Source organism: Meriones unguiculatus, chromosome 2 (genome assembly GCF_030254825.1).
Source record: "Meriones unguiculatus strain TT.TT164.6M chromosome 2, Bangor_MerUng_6.1, whole genome shotgun sequence".
In the NCBI taxonomy this organism is placed as follows: Eukaryota; Metazoa; Chordata; class Mammalia; order Rodentia; family Muridae; genus Meriones; species Meriones unguiculatus.
Window position 1 is genome coordinate 81,454,499 of NC_083350.1, and position 14,065 is coordinate 81,468,563.

Sequence of the window (14,065 nt, forward strand, 5' to 3'; positions counted from 1 at the left end):
GGGAGGTGATCAAAGAACAGGCCAATCAGTTCATGTCAGAGACAGTCCCTGTCCCCATTACTATGGAGGTCTCTTGGATACTGTGCAGGGGTTCCAGGCCATCTCCATGAGTGGTCTTTGGCTGGAGTATCGGTTTCAGAAAAGACCCCTGGGCCCAGACTTTTAGGACTTGTCTCTGTCCTTGTGGAACTCCTGTCCTCTCCAGGTCTTACTATCTCCCATTTCTTTCATAAGATTACCTGCACTCTGCCCAACATTTGGCTATGAGTCTCAACATCTGCCTCAATACCCTGCAGGGTAGAGCCTTTTAGAGGCACTCTGTGGTAGGATCTTGTCCTGTTCCCTGTTTTCTCCCTCCTCTATTGTTCATCCTCTTTACCTTTCTGTATGGAGATTGAGCATCTTAGCCAGAGTTCTCCTTCATGATTAGCTTCCTTAGGTGTACAGATTTTAGTATGTTTATCCTCTATTATATGTCTAATATCCACTTACGAGTGAGTATATACCCTGTGTGTCTTTCTGCTTCTGGGATACCTCACTCAGTATGATCTTTTCCATTTCCCACCATTTACCTGCAAATTTCATGATTTTCTTGTTTTTTATCACTGAGTAATATTCCATTGTATATATGTACCACAATTTCTGTATCCATTTCTCAACTGAGGGGCATCTAGGTTGTTTCCAGGTTCTGGCTATTACAAATAAAGCTGCTACAAACATGGTTGAGCAGATGTACTTGTTGTATACTTGAGCATCTTTTGGATGAGGAAGCACTATTCTTAATTGTCTGAGAAAGCACCAGATTGATTTCCAAAGTGGTTGTATAAGTTTACATTCCCACCAGCAGTGGAGGAGGGTTCCCCTTTCTCCACAGCCTCTCCAGCATGTGTTGTCCCTTGAGTTATTCACCTTAGCCATTCTGATGGGTGTAAGGTGAAATCTCATGGTCGTTTTGATTTTCATCTCCCTGATGACTAAGGACATTGAACATTTCTTTAAGTGTTTCTCTGCCATTTGATATTCCTCTATTGAGAATTTATAAACACATTTTCAAACTCTTCATATAGTAAAGGTTTCACATAAAATATGTAGTAAATTTGTGTAAGCGTTCAGAAACATATACAAAGATTCATAGCAATCTAGCACAGTGAAAGTTGACATAGCTAAAAATTCAAGCAAACAGGAAGCTGCCCATAGAATTGAAAAACTTTCAAATAACTATGATCTCTTGATCATCTTAAAATAATGAATATACTTCAATAATTTTATATGGAAAAGTGACTTTTTATATTATAAAGACATTGTTATTTTTGACCAGAAATTTGACTCAGTGGTTAAGAGCTCACATTGTTCTTGCAGAAGACCTGTTTTTTTCCAAGCACCTACATGAGAGCTGGCGATTTCAGTCCCAGGGTACCTGACGCCTTCTCCTCCTGACTTTTGCAGGCACAAGCACAAACATGGTGCAAAGATATGCTGGCAAATACCATCCATGCCAAATAAATAAAATCAAATTTAACATCTATTGTTATAATTTTTGATTTATTTTTACAAAGTATTAATGCCATGTGGCAAGAAAAGATTTTTTGCTGTCAACTTTACATTGAGAGAGAGAGAGAGAGAGAGAGAGAGAGAGAGAGAGAGAGAGAGAGAGAGAGAATGCAATGAGGTGGAGGAGAACTTTTTGTCAACTTTATTCTGGAAAGATGATGTTTCCAGAAAGCTTTTCCTTAGGTATTTGTTTCACTCTGGAGCTAAGTTCAAATGATGAGAGTTTCTTATAAATCCCCTAAGCAGCACCAGCTGCATGCTTTTGCAGTGTGGGACACTGGAATCCTTTTGCTGAGCAGCTCCCTGCAGGCTTATGACCATGTCTCTGCTGGACTGCTCTGCTGGACTGTGCCTGGGTGGAGGAACAAATGGATTCCACAGCATCCTGCAACCTGGCTTGAATGTTCTAACATACTGGATTCGGTATGTGCAGAGTCTCAAGGAAATTGTCATCAACCTACCTGAGCAATCAGCTGTGACTCTTGACATCATAACTCTGCAAATAAATGGAGTCCTTCAGCTCCGTATCATGGATTCTTACAAGGTAAGCTATGGTGTGGGAGACCCTGAGTATGCTGTCACCAGGTAGCTCAGATGACTGGGATCAGAGTTTGGCAAACTCTTTCTGGACAAAGCTATTCTGGGAGTAGGAGTCCCTAAATGCTGACATGTGGATGCCATCAACCAGGTTGCTGACTTCTGGGTTATCAGGTGCCAGCATTATGAGATCAAGGACATCTATGTGCCCCCCCTGAGTTAAAGAGTTTATTCAGATTGAGGCAGAGACACAGAATTAGAAACTGGCCACAGTTCTAGAGTCTGAGGGGACATTTGAGTCAACTATCAATGTGGTAGAGAGGAAGAAACAGTCCCAGTTTCTGGCCTCCAAAGCAGAAAAGGCTGAACAAATAAACCAGGCAGCAGGAGAGGCCAATTGGTTCTGGCCACTGACAAGGTGAAGGGTTTTGACTAAACCTAACTCAACCCAATGACAATGCAGCAGCTTCACTGATGAAAGCTGAGTACTATGTCAGCAAGTTCTCCAAACTTGCTAAGAATTCCAACACAATCCTCCAGCGCTCCAACCTCAGGAATGTCACGAATAAAGTAGCTCAGACAGTGGGTATATAGGGACTCTCACTAAAACCCAGTTCTTGTCAGCAGCTCAGAACATCAGAGAGAACAGCAGAGATGTCCAGGCTACAGATAGACGTCCTGAAGAACGGGGTCGAGTCAAGCCAAGTTAGTGGAGACTAGGGAATCTGGAGACAGAAAGCAGTACTCTTAAGATTTTACCTGCATGTTTGTCTTTCTCCTTCTGGGATATTTCACTCAGAATGATCTTTTCTAGATCCCACCATTTGCCTGCAAATTTCATGATTTCCTCCTTTTTGATTGCTGAGTAGTATTCCATTGTATAAAAATACAATTTCTGTACCCATTCCACTGTTGATGGACATCTGGGTTGTTTCCAGGTTCTGGCTATTACAAATAGAGCTGCTATAAACATGGTTGAGCAAGTGTCCTTTTTGTGTACTTGAACAAACTTTGGGTATATACCTAGCAGTGGTATAGCTGGGTCTGGAGGAAGCACTATTCCTATTTGTCTTAGAAAGCGCCAGATAGCTTTCCAGAGTGGTTGTACCAGTTTACATTCCCACCAGCAGTGGAGCAGGGTTCCCCTTTCTCCACAACCTCTCCAGCATGTGTTATCGCTTGAGTTTTTCATCTTGGCCATTCTGATGGGTGTAAGGTGATATCTCAGGGTCGTTTTGATTTGCATTTCCCTGATGGCTAATGAGGATGAGCATTTCTTTAAGTGTTTTTCTGCCATTCGATATTCCTCTGTCGAGAATTCTCTGTTTAGCTCTGTTCCCCATTTTTTAATTGGATTACTTGGATTGCTGCTTTTCTCTTATATAGACCTATAAGATATGATAAACATAATGAAATCTATACACCTAAAAAAGATAATCAATTGAGCGGACATGGGGTAAGATGATCAATCCTCATTTAGAAAGACAGATGGGATGTGCATTGAACGTATGACAGGAGTCTACTGAGCGCATCTGAAAGACTCTAACTAGCAGTGTTTTCAAAGCAAAGACTCATGACCAAACCTTTGGCAGAGTACAGGGAATCATAAGAAAGAAGGGGAGTTAGTCTGATGGGGAAAGGATAGGAGCTCCACAAGGACCAAATATATCTGGGCACAGTGTCTTTTCTGAGACTGACATTCAACCAAGAACCATGTATGGATATAACCTAGAACCTCCACTCAGATGTAGCCTGTGGTAGCTCAGTAACCAATTGGTTTCCCAAAGTGAGGGGAACAGGGACTATTTCTAACAGGAACTCGATGACTGGCTCTTTGGTCTCCCCACCCCCGAAGGGAGGAGCAGTCCTGTTAGGCCACAGAGGAGGGCTTTGCAGCCAGTCCTGAAGATACCTGATAAAACAGGATCAGATGAATGGGGAGGAGGTCCCCCCCATCAGTGGACTTGGAAAGGGGCACGGTGGAGATGAGGGAGGGAGGGAGGGAGGGAGGGACTGGGAGGGAATGAGGGATCGGGACACGGCTGGGATACAGAGTTAATAAAATGTAACTGATAAAAAAAAAAGAAAAAAAAAAGATTTTACCTGCAGCCTCCCTGCCAAAATGTTAGTTATTATGTTTTTTTAAAACTCAGTAATTATGTAATAAACTCACCAGTGCCAACTTGAAAAAAAAAAGAAAACAAAACAAAACAAACAAGAAAAACCAATTGACTTTTTTTTTCTTTTAGAATAATTTCTTACTGTGCAGAATGGGCTTAGAAAGTAGATCAAAGCTGTATAGTCAGAGAGTTTGAAGTCTCCTTAGCTGCTCATTACTGGCATCCTTTCAGCACAATTAGTAATAAATATGTCCACATCTTTCTTTGAATGTTTTGAGAATACAATTATGTGACAGTTGTTATATAATTTCAGTATTCTCTTTGGCATGTACATGTGTGCAGAGTGGTATATGTTTGTGTTTGCACATGCAGAGGACAAACGTAGACAATGGGTGATTCCATCTTAGCTTTCGTGGCAAAGTCCCTCACAGAATGTTGAGTGTACTGTTTCAGCTGTACACTCAGTGGCTTGTCACTGAGATCTAGGAATCTGTCTGTTTCATACCACCAAGCTCAGGGATTACAGAGGCAAAACGCCACACCTGGCTTTTATGTTTGTGTGTCTAACTGACCAAAGACTTTAAGTACTGTATCGACAAGGCTCCTGTTTTCTTAGCGAATTAGAACTTTGGAACCTTATAACTTAAGGAAATACTTGCTTAGATTGAGGAAAGCCTTGCATTCAGTTTGCTTGAGAGATCTTTGTTAGCAACATGTCTGTTTCACTGCCTGCATCAATAATTTGGATATGCCACATGCTATTATAATCAAATTTTTAAAATGCCTAAAATGTCCATTCCACCATGTGAGTCAGTGGTAAGATTTCTCTGATCTGTCTCAAGTGCTCCCTGGAGATTTACATAAGCTTTCTTCCTTCCAGTGTTAATTGAGGTTTTCATTTAGGTAATTAGTATTCTGGAGGTTACAACCTTCATAAGTAATGGCAGTATTTCCTTCTGCACTAGTTGGGAATGACTCAGGAGAGACATACACATCATCCACTCATTTTATATTAAGGCTGTTTTAGGAAACTTTGAATGTATTCTCAGCCTTCAAACACCCTGGACTTCAATTTGTCAAACTTTGTGTTTAAGAAAATTGGATGTATTCTGACTGAATTAATGGAACACAGAGAAGTCTATAAAAGAGTTGTCCTTATATTCCCTTTCCTATTTCTATGGATTCTAAAGTATTGAGAATGTGTTAGATTCCAGATTATTCAGTTACCCCCAGAGCACATGTTCTTTGACCCCAGAATATCATCCACTTGTTCTTTTATTGATACCCATCCTGCTTCCTTCCCCTGTCCTGCCTAGTGGATTCCATGGTGCCCCACTTCTATTGTTTTCTTCAAGTCTCAGCTCTCCTGGTGCAACAGCTGTGAATTCAGCTGACCTCACTGCGGTCAGGCAGTGGTAGTGGCAGTTCAGTCAGTAAGCAAGACAAACATCGTGTGACAGTGCATGATGCATCATGTTTCCAGAGTGTTAATGCCCAGCAATATGACAGAAAAGTGTAATGTCAAATAGGAAATTGAAATTTCATAATGGAAAGTATAATCACAGAAAGTATTTTAAAAGAAATACATTTTAAGAAATTTAAGCAATTCCACAAAATCAGGAACAAGACAAGGCTGTTGACTCTCTCCATATCTATTTAATATAGTTCTTGAAGTTCTAGCTAGAGCAAAAAGAGAGCTGAACAAGATTAAGGGAAAAGAAATTGTAAATGAAGAAGTCAAAGTGTTACTATTTGCGGATTATATAATAAAAAACAGTAATACCAAAAAAAAAAAAGAAATAAATTTTGGAGTCAGTTGAACCCCTTACTGATCACGGAATCCAAAGACAGAAGTTTACTTAATTCAGTTAATTGAATATTTTATGGTGGGAGACTTCAATTGCCTGATGGCAATGGGAATCCACCTGCTTAAATCTCTCAAGTCCCTGCTTATGCTAGAACTAGGAAGTCAAAGCTAGTCTCTCTGTTGCTTCAGTTGGATACTGTAATTGTTCAATGATTATTCTCTCATTTTATTAATCCACCAAACTAATTTTAGTTAAAGTGGAACATTCCTTTAGTCCCAAATCAATACTAACTGACCTAGAAGACAGTCATTTCTGTCTGTTATGTTTTATAAATTTATATAATTTAACCAACAGATAACAGATGTATTTCTCACAATTTCATGTTCTAAATGGACTTATTTTAAATTGGAACCTCAGTATGCATGAGACACAGAAGCAGAAAGCAGGGTGTCATAATGCCAAATATTAAGGTTTGCTTTTGCTGTTTCTTAAACATGCATATGTTAAACTTTGTGCTTTAATGAGTAGCAAAATGTTGCGATATATTATCTAATGATATGCATATCTATATAAAATTTGGCATTACGGATAACATTTACCAAATTTCTTTCTATGAATTTTGTATGTTAAGCTGGCGTATTCCTGATTTATTAAGAAGGCAGTGATTGAGGGCAATGTGTGAATCAATTTTTGATTGATTTAAAATATCACTCTTCAGTTTTCAAAATCATCTTACACAATATACACAAGAAATAATTATCTTGATTATATGTGGAGAATGGCAAAAATATTAAAACCATTTTTAATGAAATAATACGTTTTTTAATCTTTAAAATTAACTACTCAAGGAAGCTTATTTTTTGCTTATAAAAGATACAATTATTCGAATGATATTTTAGTGTCCTCCTAAAAAATACTTCATGGTGTTTTTGATCATTTTAAGCAGAAAATGGTCTTTTAATGATGTCAATTTCCTAACCCTTGAACTTAAAGAACAAGGACTTAATAGATGTAATGCATTTAAGATTTTTGAAGCAGGACAGCTTGTCATAATTATCTGTTCACTTTAGTTGTCATATTCTTTTAAATAATGTAGCGAGTCATGAGATTCAAGGAAGGAGACATCGTTGGAGGGTGGTCTCGGAAATCCCCATGAGAATGACTGAACCAGCCCTTTTCAGGTGTGGAAACAGAATCAGAATTGGTCAGAGAAGGCTGTCCCAATCCAAGAACAGAGGAAACAGATTCTTTTCTGGGGCTTTCAGAAAGGAAAGCCGTCCTGTTGACGCCGCGACTTTAGCCTTGGGACATCTATTCCTGTTTGCTTTCTTGAATTTAAGGATAAATTTAGATTGGTTAAGCCATTATATTTGACATTTCATTCTACAAAAGTAACAGAAAATTAATGCTTTAACTGTGAGAAGAACATATTTTTTTGTTTTAAAATATCAGTTTTATTTAATATAAGTATTAGCTAATAAACTATTTATTGGGGGTTAGCCATAATTCTCCAAGATATAATCTTTACATTTTAAATAGGATTTGAGAAATAAATATCAACACAATAGACTTCTTAGGTCTTTACACAAAGTAAGAAAAACACATATTTTTGTAGAGGTGACATTGAGGCCCATCAATAAGAATACTGGGAGTAAGATAGTCACAAATGGAGAAGTACACAAAAAGTATGTCACATAATAAGAAGCACCAAAACATCACTGTTTTAGCAGTTTATGCACCCAGCTTCATAAACATATCATTGAAAGTGCATGAAAATCAGTCTATCATTTTTGATTTTAAACCAAAGCTGTCATTTCCAATTACCATATAGGCAATCACTCAAAAAGTTGAGACCTAAAGAAACTTTGTTTCACAAATACAGAAAAACTTGTTATTTATTGAGAAAGTCTTATTTTTTTGTGTGTGTTCACAGGTATTTAATTTCATTTTTCTCATATATGTTGTTTCTTTTTTTACAATTTTTTATTAATTTCACTTTATTCATTTTGTATCCCCCCGTAAGCCCCTCCCTCCTCCCCTGCCGATCCCACCCTCCCTCCCCTTTCTACATGCATGCCCCTCCCCAAGTCCACTGATAGGGAAGGTTCTCCTCTCCTTTCTGATCTTAGTCTATCAGTTCTAATCAAAAGTGGCTGCTTTGTCCTCTTCTGTGGCCTGGTAAGGCTGCTCCCCCCTCAGGGGGAGGTGATCAAAGAGCAGGCCAATCAGATTATGTCAGAGGCAGTCCCTTTTCCCATTACTATGTAACCCACTTGGAGACTGAGCTGCCATGGGCTACATCTGTGCAGGGGTTCTAGGTTATCTCCATGAATAGTCCTTGATTGGAGTATGAGTCTCTGGGAAGTTCCCTGTGTTCAAATTTTCTTGTTCTGTTGCTCTCCTTGTAGAGACCCTGTCCTCTCCAGTTCTTACTATTTCCCACTTCTTACATAAAATTCCATTCACTCTGCCCCACAGTTGGCCATAAGTCTCAGCATCTGCTTTGATAGTCTGCAGGGCAGAGGCTTTCAGAGGCCCTCTGTGGTAGGTTCCTAGTTTGTTTCCTGTTTTCTTCTTCTGGCTTTCAGAAGCCCTCTGTAGAAGGTTCCTAGGTTGTTTCCTGTTTTCTTCTTCTTCTGATGTCCATCCTCTTTGCCTTTCAGGATGGGGATTGACCGTTTTAGTTAGGGTCCTCTCTCTTGCTTAGTTTCTTTAGATGCACAGATTTTAGTGGGTTTGTCCTATGTTGTATGTCTATATAAGTGAGTATATACCGTGTGTGTCTTTTTGCTTCTGTGATCCTTTCCAGGTCCCACCATTTACCTGCAAATTTCATGATTTCCTTATTTTTCATTGCTGAGTAATATTCTATTGTATAGATGTACCATAATTTCTGCATCCATTCTTCAGTTGAGGGGCATCTGGGTTGTTTCCAGCTTCTGGCTATTACAAATAAAGCTGCTACAAACATGGTTGAGCAAATGTCCTTTTTTGTGTACTTGAGCCTCTTTGGATATATGCCCAGGAGTGGTATGGCTGGATCTTGAGGAAGTGATATTCTTAGTTGTCTGAGAAAGCACCAGATTGATTTCCAGAGTGGTTGTACCAGTTTACATTCCCACCAGCAGTGGAGCAGGGTTCCCCTTTCTCTATAACCTCTCCAGCATGTGTTGTCACTCGAGTTTTTGATCTTGGCCAAAGAAGAACATCTTTACCACAAATTCAACCCTGTTTTTGCTTCCCTCATTACAATCTTATTTGGGCACACTGAATCACAGAAATAAATTTTTGCATGCTGTTTATATGGATAGCTAAGAATTCAGGTATAGAGTGAAACTATCCCACAACAAAAATAATAAACTATGTTTTTAATCATGTGTTTTTCATTTGTGGTTGTGAAGTGAGTTATAACTCTAGCTTCATTTTATTTCACGTTTTAGTTTTAATGTGGAACTAGGCTTTTAAACAGTTTTAGAACTCTATTAAAATGAACTTTTAAAAGTGTCTATATAATTCCATCATACTAAAATTCTGTTATGTTAAATCTTGCTAGAGATAAAAGGACCATCTGCTCTCACATGGATGCATGTTTTCTTCTTATACAGAAGTGCATACTTATACTATTCATTTTATAAGACGATAAATTATTTTAATGATTTACCTAAAGTGTGAGACCAACATAAGTCATAGATGTAAATTATATATTTTTTAAAGAAAGAAAGTTAATACAAAAAAATTACATGAAGAATAAAATGCATCTGAATGACTCTAAATTATGTTTATTGGGCACCAGTAACTAATAAATTACAGAAATTATGAAATTAATGGTATTTTAAAATCTTTTCACTTGATAATTAAGAATCATTCACTACTTAGGTATTCTGAATGTTACTAGTATTAATAAAAAGCCACCATACGGGGTCTGAGAGGATATTAGGATATGCCATCCACGTCACTGCTTTACTTGAAGTTTGTAACTCACTAAATCAGACAGCTTTGTCAGCTTGATTTTATACAGGTGCTTAGCAGCGGACCCAGGGCAGTGTTCAGTGTTTACTGGCAAGACCACTTAAAACTGTCCAAGACTGTGTATGGATATGGGGTCAGAAAGCACAAAACCAAGGATGAGGCCGAGAATTACTGTCTCAGAGTCCCAGAAAGAGTCAAAACAGACAGAATGTGCTTGCAGTCCTAACGAGATTAGACAGTTTCCTAAAAGAGCCCATCACTGCCAACCAACAGACATCTTGCTTAATACAAAAAAGACAATTTAAGACAGAATGAAGGATGGTGATGTTTTAGCCTTGCTGCTCAGTACTGTAGGAATTGCTCATGTGTGGGTATTGATTTCTTAAAATATGGCCATATGAAATTAATGTCTGGTGATCATAACTACACTGGAGATTTTAAAGATCATACCAAAAATACTATGAATCTTATAATTTTATTTATTTAAGGGTATACAATTTTAATAGTGTCGTGATTATTATTAATTAAATATATTCTCTCCTCCTTTAACTTCCCCTCTTTCCCCTCCATTCTCCCCTTCATCTCTTTCCCTCTCCTGCCCCCTCGCTCCTCCCATTCCTGTCTATTCTTCTGTGGAATTATTTTGTTAAATGAGACCTCAAGTGAGAAAGGGCACATGAAAGATTGGCCTGTGGTGCACTTTCTTGTGACTGAGGTTGGAACACCAAACTCCATTTTGAGCAAGGCTTCCCTAGGCTGGTGGCCTTGGGTGCTCAAAGGAGACTGAGCAGACTATGAGGAGCCAGCCAAGAAACAGCCTTGCCTCATGCCTGCAGCATCAGTTCCAGCCTACAAATTCCTGCTTGGAGTTCTTATTTTGGAGATAAACTGTAAGATAAAATAACCCATTCTCAACAGTTTTAGAACCCTAACAAAGACTACATTTCCGTTTTTATCTTGAGTAAGTGTTATATACTATTTTAAATGATTTGGTTGTATTAATTCATTTAAATGGGAAGTAAATTATTAAAATTACTTATTTATTTTTGTTATTATTTTACTACAACTGGAAGGTAACATTAAATAATTTTATGTACAATATAAAGTATACTTAAAGTATAGATACATTGTTGAATGATAGCTATAAATAAACAATGAAGGCATTGTTTCACATTGTGAAACATGTAAAACCACACATTTTACAGCTTTTAAGGCCACATTGATAAAGTCATTATGAACAGTAAAATTTCTGAGCATGGACCCCTTGAAGTGTGTTGCTCTTGCTTAATAATGAAGGTGCATCCTCTGCTCAATATTTATTATTGTTATTATTATTATTATTATTATTTATTGCAAATTATTCACTTTGCATCCCTTCTGTATCCCCTTCCTCATCTCCTCCTGGTTCCACCCTCTCTCCTTATTTCTTCTCTATTCTCTTCTCCTAGTCCACTAATAGAGGAGGTCCTTTTCCCCTACTATCTGATCCTAGTCTATCAAATCTCATCAGGACTGTCTGAATCCTCTTTCTCTGTGGCCGAGTAAAGCCACCTCGCCAGGGGCAGATGATCAAATAGCTAGCAACTGAGTTCATGCCGGAGATTTCCACTGCTCCCCTGAGCAGTGACTGAGCTGTCCATAGGCTATATCAAACAAGGGGTCTAGATCCTTTCCATACATGGTCCTTGGTTGATCCATCAGTCTCTGCAGGCTCCTCTGGACCCAGATTTTTGGCGTTGTTGGTTTCTTTGTGGAGCTCCTAACCTCTCCAGGTCTTTCTATATCCTTCGTCCATAAGATTTCCTGCACTTTGACCAATGATCAATATTTTTCTAGCTATTGGAAATAAGCTGTTTACTTTTTGATGTCAGTTTTTTTAAGTTCTATATGTAATCTTTTCATATTATAAATATAACAAGTACAAAAATTTGAAGTAAGGACTCGAGGCACCATTGAAGTGGTGACTCAGTTCTTAAGAAAGAGACTTGAGTTCTTAGACTCCATGTTAAACAACTTACAGCTACCTGTACTCTATTTCCAAAACACTGTAGCATGAACACACACACAAAAATAAACATAAATAAAAATAAATTATAGTTTATAGTGGATGGAACTAGAAAAGATCATCCTGAGTGAGGTAATCCAGGAACAGACAGATACGCATGATATACACTCATTTACAAGCAGATATTAGCCATATAATAATAGGATAGCCATACTAAAATCTACAGACCTAAAGAAGATAAACAACAAGGAGGACATTAGGGAAGATTAAATCTCTTTCAGAATGGCAAACAGAATAGACACCAAAACCAGTGGAAGAGAGGAAACAGGATGAGAGTCTACTATAGAGTGTCCTCTGAAAGGCTCCAGCCAACAGGAGATCAAAGCAGATGCTGAGACTCACAGCAAAATTTGGATAGAGGACAGGGAAGAAGTGGGGAGGGGTTGGCAGAAGGACCTCAAGTGGACATGAGCACCACAAGGAGACCGGCAAAGCTAAAATACCTGAGCCCAGGGGGTCTTGCAGAGACTGATGCTAGGACCATCCATGGAGAGGAGCTAGTCTCTGCTCAGATGTAGCCTATTGGCAGCTTGGACTCCAGATGGGTTCCTAAATAATGGGGGCATGGACTGTCTCTGTCATGAACTCAGTTGCCTGCTCTTTGATCACTTGCCCTGGTGATGCGGTCTTGCTAGGCCACAGAGGAAGAGGATCCAGACAGTCCTGGTGAGAGTTGGCATGCTATGGGCAAATGGCAATAGTGGGGAACTCTCCTTTCAGTGGACTAGGGGAGTGGGATGGGGGGAGTGAAGGGAGGAAGGCTGGGTCTGGGAGGAGTTAAGGGAGGGGGTTTCAATTGGGATATATAATGACTAAAGTGTAAAAAAGTACAAAATTGAATGTGTTCCTTTTCTATTTGTATTGAGTGGCATGTGGTTAGAGTAAATGTGAACAATGAATGCTTAAATCAGCAGTAGAGAACATCTGTCTATAGAATATTCTTATATGCAAGACTGAGAAGAACAAGTGTGGCTGCTATTTAAAGGTGCCTTGGCACACTATTCTTGCCATTTTGTTGTGTGACTGGTCTTTAATGGCTGAGCCGTCTCCCATCCTGGATCCCTATTCTTTACAAAGCTAGATAGCATACTCTGTGCTCCTGCAAGAATAATATTTTTAATTACTTGTAAATATTTAAGGAAGTGATAGGCCTATTATTTTATCATGTGTGAGTGTCTGTAGTTTAGAAGTTCAAAACCAGTTGTATGAATATTCTTTCCCCAAATCTTTTAAGTCTATGTAATACAAAACTCTAGACGGGGCTTCCACTTATGTTACAAATAGATATATCAAGCAACACTCAGTCTCACCACGCAAGCAGACAAACAAAATGTGAGCCACTGTGAACTGGCCTTTGCTATTTTTTGGCAAGGTAAAAATGCTTAGTAGTACTTTGAGCATTTGTTTATAGGAAGATTATAATTTGGTATAAATTTTCTGCTATGGAAATTGACATGGGGCATACAATTTAAGGAACTTAGAATACTAACTATTAGACAAACATTTGAGGTGTAACTGATACCAAATCATATTATATTGAGAGATGAGTTTACTAATAGAGCTTACTATAGTGTGCATGGACAATTCATACAGACTGCCTGTGCTAGGCAACAGGAACTTCCCCTGTACATCACTCAGTCTCTCTGTGCCGTCAGTCCCTGACTTACAGCATGAAGGTAATACTAGCATCTACCTTGTCGAACCGTTAGGTTATGTGAATAAAAGAAATTACTGGCAATGTTTGTGAAGAGCACCTGTCACATAATAAAGTATGTATATTAAATTAATAAAAGCTGACATATGTAATTATAAAACCTATAATATTGCATATGGTTTATACAGTGAAATACTTGGCTCAATAATGGCATATTCATGCTGTGAAATAATTTCCATTCATTAAATTATGTGAGATGTGATATTATACATGGAGAGAGAAGATGATGTCATGTATTACCTGGATGTGTCATTGGGTTCTGCTTTGTGTATACATAGCAAATGATTAAAACATGTAAATA

At 38.4% G+C, this 14,065-nt stretch overlaps 1 protein-coding gene and 1 pseudogene across 2 annotated transcripts in view; both read left to right on the forward strand.

The window, feature by feature from the left end:
- Edil3 (EGF like repeats and discoidin domains 3) overlaps window positions 1-14,065 on the forward strand; it is a 530,137-nt gene that overhangs the window by 19,327 nt on the left and 496,745 nt on the right. The gene's annotated exons all lie outside the window — the stretch shown is intronic.
- LOC110539675 (stomatin-like protein 2, mitochondrial) lies at window positions 1,775-2,978 on the forward strand (annotated as a pseudogene).